At 47.2% G+C, this 9,383-nt stretch overlaps 1 protein-coding gene and 1 non-coding gene across 7 annotated transcripts in view; one reads left to right on the top strand and one right to left on the bottom strand.

The window, feature by feature from the left end:
* Positions 1–1,946: 1,946 nt before the first annotated feature.
* LOC132350088 (U6 spliceosomal RNA) lies at positions 1,947–2,053 on the bottom strand. Its single transcript, XR_009497840.1, has one exon. It is a non-coding gene; the product is annotated as a U6 spliceosomal RNA (small nuclear RNA).
* Positions 2,054–3,585: 1,532 nt separating this feature from the next.
* PHF20 (PHD finger protein 20) overlaps positions 3,586–9,383 on the top strand; it is a 138,139-nt gene continuing 132,341 nt past the window's right edge. For 2 of the 6 annotated variants that reach the window (XM_059898147.1, XM_059898143.1), the window contains exons 1-2: positions 3,586–3,680; positions 5,821–6,307. The gene's annotated coding sequence lies outside the window, so the exon portion shown is untranslated. Of the gene's footprint in view, positions 3,681–5,820; positions 6,308–7,416; positions 7,501–9,383 lie in introns of all 6 variants that reach the window. The other 4 variants (XM_059898144.1, XM_059898145.1, XM_059898146.1 and 1 more) reach the window with 3 other exon arrangements.

Here is a 9,383-nt window from a genome sequence, read left to right as displayed (position 1 = left end):
TCTTATGTGCTGGGACCACAGTTCTGAAATGGTTGGAGAGATTCTACTCTCTGGAGTTGAGGCTGCTGTACATTCATTCTATCACTTGTTCACTCAATCACAACTATTAATTGAATGCCTATCTAGACAAAGAAAGGTTCTAGGTAAGAAAGAATTGGGAGGTTGAGACCAACTACTAGTGAGATGCTGCAGAGGACCTTGAGGCAGAATGATGGAAGCTGCTAAAGAGGCAGTGGTGAGACCTGGAGTTTAGACCAGAGTTTTGCAAACTGGGGTTCTGTGACTAGCAACCCAGGACTGTTCAGTTCAGAAGCAAGCAAGCCAGGTTTCCACAGGTTTTTTTTTTTTTTTAATTTGTTTATTTTATTTATTTATTTTTGGCGGCACTGCGTCTTTGTTGCTCCACGCAGGCTTTCTCTGGTTGTGGTGAGCAGGGGCTACTCTTCGTTACGGTGCGTGGGCTTCTCACTGTGGTGGCTTCTCCTGTTGCACAGCACGGGCTCTGGGCGCACGGGCTTCAGTAGTTGTGGCACTCAGTCTCAGTAGTTGTGGCACTCGGGCTCAGTAGTTGTGGCTCGTGGGCTCTAGAGTGCAGGCTCAGTAGTTGTGGCGCATGGGCTTAGCTGCTCCGCGGCATGTGGGATCTTCCCGGACCAGGGCTCGAACCTGTGTCCCCTGCATTGGCAGGCGGATTCTTTTTTTTTTTTTTAATTTATTATTTATTTGTTTTATTGTTGGTTGTGTTGGGTCTTTGTTGCTGTGCGCAGGGCTTTCTCTAGTTGCAGCCAGCTACTCTTCGTTGTGGTGCGCAGGCTTCTCATTGTCATGGCTTCTCTTGTTGCAGAGCATGGGCTCTAGGCGCACGGGCTTCAGTAGTTGTGGAGCACGGGCTTAGTTGCTCTGAGGCATGTGGGATCTTCCCAGACCAGGGATCGAACCCGTGTCCCCTGCATTGGCAGGCGGATTCTTAACCACTGAGCCACCAGGGAAGCCCTCCACAGGTTTTTTAATCAGGAAAAGCTTAACTCCCAAGGTATTTTATTCATACTTGTATGAAGTTATTTTTATCTGGCCAGCATCAGTCCTCCCCCTCTCTTTTCATTTGGGGGGATATCCTTAGGGGCAAATCGTTACTCTCTTCCCCTGGCAGCCTAGACTAATCCATGTGACCTGAGATTGACCAATCAACATCAGCTCCCCGCCAAGACTTTGCCTCTTGAGTGAGTGACTCAAAGACAAAGGGATGTTAGGATTGAATCCCAGCTGTGATGTGTGGTGCTGCTGGCTGCAGAAGCTGCTGTTTCTTGCTTCTTGCTGGAGCTGCTCTGTGCCGCTTATTTTCCAAGCCTGCCCTCCTGTGCATGCTCTGGGCCCCCAAACATCCTTGTAATACATGTTTCTTTTGTTTGTACTTGCAACAGTGTCCATGTTTGTACTTGCAACAGACAAAAAGAATTTTAACTTACAAATTGTGATGATTTCTTTACCAGGATGTAAACTCCTTGGGAGCAGGGTCTAAATCTCATTCTGTTCTGTGTCTTTGTTTTTGGCTACACCGCCAGCATGTGGGATCCCACCCACCAGGGATCAAACCCGTTCCCCCTGCAGTGGAAGCACGGAGTCTTAACCACTGGGCCGCCAGTGAAGTCCCCTGCTCTGTGTCTGTGATGCTCAGCTCAAGCCTGGGTCTCGATATGTGCAGGTTGAATAAGTAAAGAAACATGTTATATTTGTATGGGGCTATGGATTCGTGGCATGACTTCGGTTGCGGGGCAAAAAAATTCTCTATATGCTACAATAGCCACTAAAATCTGAGCAATTTCATGATAATAAACATAAACCCAGAGGATCCTGGGAAGGTCCTTTCTTCCTGTATCTGAGCCCTTAGCCGAGTTCATGTAGGTACTTTTGGTCCTCAAATTCCAGAAGGTGTTTTTAATTTTTTTTAAAATATGGAACACTTCACTAATTTTCATGTTATCCTTGGGCAGGGGCCACACTAATCTTCTCTGTATGGTTACAACTTTTGTATATGTGTTGTCAAAGTGTGTACAGCTGAACCTTTTGTCCCTGGTTTCCTAGAAGCTCTCCCTAAGCACCGCGCTCTGCCCTGACTACCTCAGCTCAGGAAATCCTCTCTTCAGCCTCCAGTCCAGATTTGAAAAGGCCTCTCCTATGGAGCCAGGTCATTAAAGAAGAATCTACTCATTATTTTCAATTATCATTTTTTCCCCCAAATATTCTCTTTCCTTTCATTCCTTCCACAGATACACAATGAGCATCTACTATTTGTCAAGCTCTGACAATTCAGTAGATACAAGATAGTTCCTAACTCTAATTTTGGGGAAAAAGACAAATAAAACCAAGAGAACAAACAAATTAAATAATTACAAACTATGTTAAGTGCTCTGATGAAAATGAACAGTGATAAGGTAGAGAGCAATTGCCCTGTACGAGGCAGGAGATCAAGGGGAGCACTTTCTAGCTAATGTAGTCAAAGAGGACCTCACCGAGGAGATGACAAACTGAAACCTGTTAAAGGGTTAGTTTTGCAAAAAGCAACAGCCTAGTCAATGGCCCAGTGCCTGGACAGAGCTTGGAGAGAACCATAGAAATGACAGCAAGTCAATGTGGCCAGAGAAATAGCAAGGGTGGAGGAGAGATTGGTTGTTCTACGCAGGGCAGTGACATGATTACATTTACATTTAAAAAGTGCAATCTAGCTGCCCTGTTTTTCCAAAGTAAAATAAAGTCATTATTGCCTTCCTAAATAACAAATGTTAAGCATTCCTCTTTGGACCCAAGTCCCACTGGGAAAACATCTCAGACCCTTGGGGGGTGGCTGCAACTCCGACCTGGTCCCCTGAGGCAGAATACTGCTCCTCTCCACACCAGCAATTGGAATCCTTTCCTAGGAGCTAATGAGGTGAAGCGGAGTGGGGGGGATGAGTGCAAAGGCCCTGAGGCGGAAAGGAACCTGGCTTGTTAGAGGACCTGAAAGATGCTGAGAACTGAGAATATGGGAGAGCTGAATGCGTGCGAATGTGAGAGAGGAAAGTTAGGTACAGACTCTGAAGAGCCTGGCACACAGTGAAGATTTAGATCGTAATCTGAAGAACAGTGGGCAACGGGCTTTGAGCAGGGGATGGCTGTGAATATAGTTGCGTTTTGAAAAGCTCCCTCTGTCTGAGTGTGAATGTATTGGAAGGGGGAAGAGTAATTGGGTGGAGAGGACAACCATCATCTAGGAGAGAGGTGACGGTGGACTAGACTGGAGTGCTGGCAGCAGGATGGAGAGAAGTAGGAGGCTTCGAGATGCATTCAGGAGGCAAAATTAACAGGTGATGGATAGTGTCCAGTCCTGGGCTTCGTGTGATCACAGTGGATACGAGTGAGAGGGGACTTCGTGCTCCGGACCCGGGAGCAGGCCTGTTCCCGCGCCTCAGGGCAGTGGGCGTGTCCCGCCCGAGCCGTCGCCACGGTGATCGGGTGGGGCGGGGCCGAGGGCGGGGCCGAGGGCGGGGCAGCTGAGGCGCTGCGTCACTCGGTGGAGTCGATGGTGCGTGTGTGTGGGGGGCGGGGGATACGCTGGGCGCGTCCCCGGGGTCACGTGGTGCGCAGCACGCAGAGTCCTTCAGTCGGTTGGACCCGGAGCGGAGCAGCCGGAGCGGGGCTGTGAGGTGAGCTCGCGGCAAGGCGCGGCGAGGTGAAGCCGGCTGGCTGGGGCAGGGTCGGGTCGGGCCGGGAGCGTTGCGCGCGCGCTGTGCGGGCGGGGACGGTGACGGACGCCACCGCTGCTCCGGTCTCCTACCCGGCCCCGCTCCCCGCCTGGCCCGGCTCGCCCAGCCGGGAGGGAGGCCCGGGGACCGCTGCTGAGAGCGTGGCGGGCGTGCGAGCGGCGCCCAATCCCTAGGGCTGCCCGCAGGAGTGACGGTGGCTGCGGCCAATCAGCGACTCCCGAGGGGGCTGGACTGCGGGGTGCGGGGCCCGGGGCGCGGAGCGGGCCGTGTTGGGGGTGGGGTGTAAGCGCTAGGGCCGGAGCCTGAGCTGTGTGGCCCTCGAGAGCTCCACCAGCAACCCCTGCCGTTGCCTTGTGCTTTGGGAATGCGTTTTCTTTTATTGACTCTTTTATCCTATTCTGGGGAGCACACCCCTTTCTCAAGCGCCAGACTATGGGAGTGTCCCCTTTCTCTATAGTTTTTAGAAAATGTGGTCGGTGCACCCCCTTTCTTAAGCTCCAGCCCTGGGATGTTATCTAAATTTCCAAAGCCTGCCCAACTGAGGATGTATCCCTTGCCCCACGACCCCCAAACTGGGAGGACACTCCCTTTTCGAGCCTCCAGTCTGAGTAAGCATCCCCTTTCAAATTTTGGGGTTTTTCCCATTAGCGAGTCTTAAATCTGGGGTCCAATAACCAAAGTTTTGGGGGTACTTATATTCGCACAAAATCGAGGAAGAATTCCTTTTTCCAGGCCCCAAATCTGGCAACGTGCTTTCCAGAATTTCTTAAATTTAGGGGCTGCTTCCTTTCCCTGCTCTTTCAAAATCTGGGAGTGCACCTCATTTTCAGAGTCTACCGAAAATGAGATCCAAATCCTGAAATTTTAGGATACATATTTGTATTTACACAAGGGAACTCACTGCTTTTTCCAGTCACTCTGTTCTTGGGGTTGCACCGTTTTTCATGAGTTCTCTAAATCCGACCACCTTATTTCCTGGGGGAGATTTTCATATCTGACAGTGTATTTGTTTCCTGTGCCCTCCAGATGTACAGCATGCACTACTTTTGGTTACACAATTCTCAGGGTGCAGCCACCTTCCTGGTGCTTGTTAAATCTGGGATGGCGCACCTTTTTTCTGAGTTTGTTCATTTCCATACGATGGTCCATGGTTCCTGAGCTTTTTTGCCATCCAAGATATTTTCTTTCCTCAGCTTCCTTCCCTCTTTGGAACCCTGTTTCCCTTTAGGTGCTCCCCCTGTCAGGGCAGTGCACCTATTTCTTCTTCCTTCCTCTGGTGAATAAATATCTTCAGCACCACACTTTCTCTGCTTCTGTGGCCTTTTTTCTGTGCACACTTCCTAGTCTTACCTCCTGAAGTCCCCTCCCCCTAGGGGAGGATCTCCCCGCCCATCCTAAAGGGGTTGCGTGCATGTTGTCTCCCATATGTCTGCTTTATCTTTTACTTTTCTGCTAACAGGAACTCTTTTCTCTTGGCTTGCCCTATCCCCGGGCATTTTCCTGGTTTCTTTCTTTCTTTGGACACTGCTCTGCTTACTGGTGGCTGTAAAGATTTTCCTTTTTCCTCCCCTTGCTCTGGAAGTGGCTTCAAGTCCAGGGCTGCCTGACTCCCCAGCACTGGATTTAAACTGGAAGGGAATCCCCCTTGCGTTTCTTTGGTTATTCACAGCGCTCTTAATCCTCCTGGTGGTTTGCTTCCTATAAGATTCTGGTTAGATGGGTACTGTTTTCTCCTTTGCTTTATTTCCCTTCGTTAGAAAAAAACAAAACCAAAAAACCCTCAAGAGATTCTTTAGTCTTGCTTCCAACTCATACGGTTCCTCCCTACATTGGCTTTTTTCCTTCCCTTTATCAAGAAGGGAGGTCATTTGGAGGAATCTCTTGGTCACTCTTTTTTTGTTGTTGTTGTTCCTGGGGGAGAAGTGGGAGATGGATATTTACCTCTCCCCGTAATCCTCTCACTTATCTGCCAAGCCTTGCCCCCAACCCCCTCCTTAAAATCTGCAAATGTCTGAGACCTCTCCTCTCCTAAGAGCCTCTCAGTAGGTTCTTTCTTTTGTATTTCCCTCTGTCTTTCCAGATCTTACTCAGGGCTTCTCAGCGGGAACGAACCAGATTAATTTCTCCACAGCTGGAATCTCAAGTGCTTATGGGATAATGACACCTCTGACCTTTCTCCCTTTCGGGAAGTACTTGAGTGTGCAGCTGTATGAGGCCTCAGTGCGGGAGAGAGTTTGAACCCGAGAAGCTACCCTGGCAGGACAAGGCAGAAAAATACTGCATTTTCAGGACCACGTCCTTCTGAATCTCATTTGAAGATTGGATGTTTGCCAAGCACCTGCTTCTTAGGGATGCTGGGGGATTTAATGATACTCCCAGGAACCTGTAGGAATTAATAGGGCTTGTGGTGAAGTGCTCTGAACTCAGTGTTGGAACTTGAATAAAATGAATCATTATTGTATTTTCAGAACAACTAAGCTGTTTTAAATTTGATGTGCATGAAAACGCTAGAGCTGTGTTATTTCAGGAAGTGAAATGGATCCCACATTTATATCATGTGGTCATTAGTAAGTACCAAATTCATTAAAAAACATTGGAGGTCTGTCTGAGCAGTACCTAATAAAATATGGTATACAGAAAGTGAACAGATACTTTGTCTCTTATTTGCCTGTTTGGTACTCTATCTGTATAGTGCTATATATAGTCCACCCTTAAAGTATTCTGCACCAGTGCTGCTCAAACTTGAATGTGCAAATAAATCACCTGGGGTGGGGAGTGTCTTGCTAAAATGCTGATTCTAATCCAGTAGGTTTAGGATGGGGCCTGAGTATATTCTTTTCTAATTCCCAGGTGATGTTAGTATTACTGAACTACACTTGAGTAGTTAGGTTCTGTGCACAAAGTTAAAGATTTCTCTTTGAAAATAGGAAGGTGGTGGTTAGCTTTAAGCTGGGATATTATTTTCCATTCTCTCTTTATCTAGACGCGCATTCCTTAGAGTTTGTACAAGTCCCCTTTGGAGGACTACTATTTATATTCATTTGTAGTTATTCTAGCATTTAACTTTTAAAATCATGGCTGGAACTTCTGTAGGAGTTTGATACCTGTGTATTTTGTCAAATTTAAATGCTTAACGATTTCTTGGGACTTCCCTGGTGGCGCAGTGGTTGAGAATCCGCCTGCCAATGCAGGGGACATGGGTTCGAGCCCTGGTCCGGGAAGATCCCACATGCCGTGGAGCAACTAAGTCTGTGTGCCACAACTACTGAACGTGCATGCCACAACTACTGAAGCCAGCATGCCTAGAGCCCGTGCTCTGCATTAAGAGAAGCCACTGCTATGAGAAGCCTGCGTACCGCAACGAAAAGTAGCCCCCGCTCGCTGCAACTAGAGAAAGCCCTTGCGCAGCAACGAAGACACAACGCAGCCAAAAACAAATAAATAAACAAATTTATGTAAAAAAATAAAAAATAAATAAATGCTTAACTATTTCTTGATTGAAGGTAAACATAACTCTTGACATAAAATCATTCTAGTAAATCCCATGTAGTAATCAGCCAGCTTGCCTCTCTGGTTCCTCATCTATTACCCTACCATGGGTAGTGATTCTGAGATACTCCAAGTCAACAGGGTCACAGGTATTGGAATTTCCAAGGAGTCCTTCTCGATTTTCTAGGTCCTGGAAATGGGCCTGGGAGACGCAGGTGCCTGGACCCTGAATGGAAGCCACTGACTTGTCTCTGTATGGAGCTTCACAAAGGTGAATGCTGGTGGGAATATGACATTATTCTTTGGTGGGAATCATGGCTTATGATGCTCTCTCTCCTTTTGTATCCACATCTATTTTTAAGTCTTAGTGGGTTTTTCCTTTCTAAGTGTCTTAGGTCATCTGTACCTATTTCCCTGGCTATCACCTGTCGTGGCCTTTTCCCAGCATGATCCTATTCTGGGCCCTAATCAGGACAAACCTGAATGACTAGACTATTTTGTGTCCTGGTCCTCTCCCTTCCCCCCATCCCTCACATGAGTGTCAGATAGATCCTCTTCAGTAACGGATTTGATCTGGATTTGGCTCTAGTCCCAGCTCTTCCACTCACTGTGAGACCTCAGGCAAGTTACTTAATACTACTGGACCTCATTCTCCCCATTTGTAAAGTGAGGGGCTGATTATCTCCAAGGTCTACCCTGCTCTGAGCCTTTGTTCGTGCCTTGCTTAGAAACCCAGTGTCTGTGGGAGCTTGTAGCAGATCTGATTTCCTTCACGTGCTCTTTTGGGCATGCTGCCAATCATTTCCATGTCCAAGTCACTTCTGCCACTGCCTCTTTTCTAGCCGAGGCAGCCACCTTGTCTTCACACCCAGCTTCAGCATTCTTCTGCCTCCGTGTCCTCTGCCATTTCCATGCTTTATTTCATTCAGAACTGTCTAAGCTTCTCAAAGAAGTCTTCCTTGAATTCTCCATTCAATGTTAGCTACTTCCCTGAATCACTAAGAGGGAGTCGGTAGTTGACATGCAATTTTGTTTATTTGGAAGTTCTCTTAGCTGATGTGTATTTTTAAAATGTTTTTCCCTCCTCCTCACCCCAGCTTTCTTTTTTGCTTTGAATTAGCAGAGTAGGTAGAATGAAATTTAAAAATGAAGCAGGTAGTGTGCCTTTGGCTGGAGTTTGGGGAAAGTGAATGTAATGCGTTTAGCCATCTTCTCTCAAGGTCTCAAGGAAGTCAGCTAGCTGGTTCTTCATCCTGGATTTTAAAGGTGCTTAAACACCCTATCAAATTTGAAAGTGTATCCTAAGTTCAAACTTCATTTTTTTAAACAAATTTATTTATTTTATTAATTTATTTTTGGCTGCATTGGGTCTTCGTTGCTGCGTGTGGGCTTTCTCTAGTTGCGGCGAGCGGGGGCTACTCTTCCCTGCGGTGCGTGTGCTTCTTATTGCGGTGGCTTCTCTTGCTGCGGAGCACAGGCTCTAGGCGCGCGGGCTTCAGTAGTTGTGGCTCGCGGGCTCTAGAGCGCAAGCTTAGTAGTTGTGGCGCACGGGCCCAGTTGCTCTGCAGCATGTGGGATCTTCCCAGACCAGGGATCGAACCCGTGTCCCCTGCATTGGCAGGTGGATTCTTAACCACTGCGCCACCAGGGAAGTCCCCAAACTTCATTTAAAAATTACTTCTAAATGCTCTTCCTTCTAGGAACACACTCAGCCACAAAACCTGACAAGAAGTTGCTAAGGACAATGATAAGAAATTTAAATTTTAAATAACTTCAGTGAGTAAAGCTAACAATTTGAGAACACCTGATTATTCTCAAGGGCAGCTGCTGATGTTACCTGGAAATCAGGGATCAAAGATGTATATAACCTCCTAATCCCCCTTCCTCATCTTTCTAGGAAGTGATGGGATGTTTACATGTTTCTTGATAAACGTTCTTTTTTTTTTTGATAAACATACTTTAAACCAAAATGTGTGTTTAGTCAGAGCCTCCTTGATTAGATTGTAAGCTTGGAGAGGGAGGATGCTGTCCCTGTCTTATTCATCTCAGCAACTGACCTTTACAGGTTGTTGATTAACTTTGGGGTAACCTGTTGAAAATTGAAACCTTGATTTGTAGTAATGCTGTGACAACTTTGCTAGATCTTGTGCTAGG

The sequence above is a fragment of the Balaenoptera ricei genome, chromosome 15, assembly GCF_028023285.1.
Source record: "Balaenoptera ricei isolate mBalRic1 chromosome 15, mBalRic1.hap2, whole genome shotgun sequence".
NCBI lineage: Eukaryota > Metazoa > Chordata > Mammalia > Artiodactyla > Balaenopteridae > Balaenoptera > Balaenoptera ricei.
The sequence above is the reverse complement of the archived record's forward strand: the minus strand, read 5'-3'. Positions and strand labels throughout refer to the sequence as shown.